This window comes from Tachyglossus aculeatus, chromosome 18 (genome assembly GCF_015852505.1).
Source record: "Tachyglossus aculeatus isolate mTacAcu1 chromosome 18, mTacAcu1.pri, whole genome shotgun sequence".
NCBI classification, from domain to species: domain Eukaryota; kingdom Metazoa; phylum Chordata; class Mammalia; order Monotremata; family Tachyglossidae; genus Tachyglossus; species Tachyglossus aculeatus.
Window position 1 is genome coordinate 14,961,746 of NC_052083.1, and position 2,969 is coordinate 14,964,714.

A 2,969-nucleotide genomic window follows, 5' to 3' on the forward strand; every position below is an offset into this window, starting at 1 on the left:
CAAGTCACAACTTCTCTGTGCCTCAGTTACCTCATCTGTAAAATGGGGATGAAGACTGTGAGCCCCACATGGGACAACCGATTACCTAGTATCTCCCCCAGTACTCAGAACAGCGCTTGGCACATAGTAAGCGCTTAACAAATACCATTATTATTATTATTATCACTGTTCTAAGTGCTGCATTAGCTACAAGATAACCGGGCTGAACACTATCCCAAGTACCATTTAGCGCTTACAGCCTTAATCCCCATTTTACAGATGAGGGAACTGAGGCACAGAGAAGTAAAGTGACTTCCCCAAGCTCACACAACAGACAAGTGACAGATTCTATGGACTACTAGTTTAATTACTGGGAGGTTGGGGGGCAATTGGAGAAGACAATGGGGTAGGATTTATCTGTGTTTTGGAGGAGTGGAGGATTCCTGGGAGGAAGGGAGTTGCCCCCAGAGGATATGGAACAGAATGCAGAAAGCTGGGGTGTGTTGGGACTTCCACTTTCCAACTTGAGCTGGCCCTGCTGCTCCTGAAGGGGACAGACAAATCTACTGGCTACTCACCTCATCACAGAGCCCTGATGGATTGAGTGACTCTGCATGTCATAAACCTAAGAGTAAGAGTTGGCCAGCAGAAGCTTGCAGCCTACCCCCTGTTTCTGCATTTCTAGAGAATGTCATGGTGCCTAATTCTGCAGCAGCTTGTTTTGGATGGGGGGTGGGGGGATCTCCTTGAATTTCTCTCTCTCTCTCTCTCTTTTTGCATTCTGGCCAAGCTTTGAATTGTAGGGACTGAGATAGATGAAAGCCTGAATGAAAGGTCAGGGGGAGTGTCAAGAGTTCCTCTGCCAAAAGTAGAGGCAATAGAGGTGGGAGAAAGGGTGAAAATAAGAAACCAGAGCAGCAAAACTAAGAGGAAGGTCATCCAAATGGCAGATCTTTACTAGAGAAGACATTAGCCCACTTTCTTAAGTCGAAAGGTCTCCTACCTGCCGTGCTTTACTTGAAATTTAATACTGTCTTTTTTTACTGGGCTTTTTAGAGTATTCTTGGAAACTTGCAAGTTGACTCAGGTCGACTCAACATGAGGCAAAACAAACATCCTTTTCCATAAGAAAAAAAAAGCTAACAGTCTGGAACCATCTGTGGAAAAACTTCCAGCCTCATTTTCTATGCCCAAGAGGGGGATTATATACACCAGTTTGAGAAAATGATCTATTGTTTTCATGACTGAATCTTTTTCTCTTTCTCTCCCTGACCCAGTAGTTTGCCTGATTGATAGACTCTGGCTAGGAGAAGGAGGGAGAGAGTCTACACCCAATCATCACCTAAAAGCTAGGTGTTAGCAGGTAGAGGAACAGACTGATGAAAGCTAAGTGATTACAAGTGTGAAGGATTTAGAGAGAGGACAGCCAAGTAATTGTGGAAATAAGAGGAAGCAATGAAATAAGAAGATATGGCTGGGATGGAAGAAAAACCATTTACATGACCGTCAAATGGGCAGTCACATGATATATGGTTTTCAGGTATGGGCCTTGTAGAGAGGACAGTGGTACAAGGTTCAAAAATCTTCCCTTTGCCTACCCAGGGCTGATCTCAGAGATGTCTGTCAGTCCTTAAGGCTTGCTTTTCCCGCTATTGATTTGGATCCCATATAGATGTTTCCAGTAAAAAAAAAATCCTTTAAGAAATGCACTTGCCCTATGTGGACCAAATCATTAATTTATTTCAAATTATCCAGTTGGGCTACTTTCTTGGAACAAAATCATCCAGATATATGCTCTCTCTTCCATGTCCTTTGGGCTGAGCAGACTCAACCAGAGCCTGAATTTACATATGGAGGTTATCCAGATTTCAGTGACTTTCTCCCCATTTGCCCTGTTATTTCAGGTCCAATACCCATTTTCCTAGAAAATTGACTCTCATTGTGCTGTTTTCTTCTTTACTCACATTTCTATCTTTAAAATAGTGGTAGCTGCATCCAGGGATATTTGGAAGATGAGAAGTAGAGCAGAAGACTACAAGCTTGTTGGGGGTGAGGAGCGTGTCTGCTAATTCTGTCTATTGTACTCTCCCAAGTGCTTAGTTCAGTGATCTAAGCATATTAAGCTATCAATAAATACCAATGATTGAGTGATCGAGAAATTGAGTCCTAATAAGTCTAGAGCATTTGTGGTGATCTGAAGAGTAAAGCAGGTAGCCCCATGTAATATAGGGATTGGATTTGATCTAATTATCTTGTATCTTCCTTCCCCAGTGCTTAGCACAGAGTTGCTCTCAGGAGCAACTCAGGGCCTTTCTTCTGTTTGGAATCCCTTTGCCTTCCCACAAGAACTCTTGGATTGCCCCAAATCAGGTGTGTCAGAGACCCTGAACTAAGTCCAATGTGGCCTTCTTGCTACTGAAGCCCAGATTTTCCTCTTGCTCTGGGTAGAATTTGTGCTTTCCAACTCTATTCTACTGTACTCTTTCAAGTGCTTAGTACAGTACTTTGCACATGGTAAGCGCTCAATAAATAACATCGACTGATTGAATCACCATCCTTCAGCCTGTCTCAGAGGAGAGATTCAAGAATCTTCCCATTAAATTAGGGTTAGCTCATTGAACTCCTCTCAGGATCACACCTGGAGAGTTTCCAGTACTCTGCCAGTCTCGGCTACTGGAGGGATTGTTAAGCAGAGGCATACCCATTCCATTCCTAGCTTGGACAGTGGCTAGCCAGTGGAAGGCAATCTGCTACAAGTCAAAACTCACCTGTGCTGGGCAATAGAAGCATGGGAGAGAGTCGAGGGAGGAGACTCAAGTTTACTGCATGGAAGAAGGCAATGGTTTAACCACTTCCATATTTTTACCAAGAAAACGGTATGGCTATACTACCAGAGTGATTACAGATGGAGATGGGGCATTCTGGGAGAGATGGTTAGAGTGACTTGACAGCATAAGACAACAAGCTCACTGAAAGTTCACCAGTTTGCC

The 2,969-nt window shown here is 43.6% G+C and overlaps 1 non-coding gene across 1 annotated transcript; it reads left to right on the forward strand.

Moving 5' to 3' along the window:
* Nucleotides 1-2,599: 2,599 nt before the first annotated feature.
* LOC119940511 lies at nt 2,600-2,737 on the forward strand. The gene has a single exon (XR_005454985.1). It is a non-coding gene; the product is annotated as a small nucleolar RNA SNORA7 (small nucleolar RNA).
* Nucleotides 2,738-2,969: the final 232 nt, after the last annotated feature.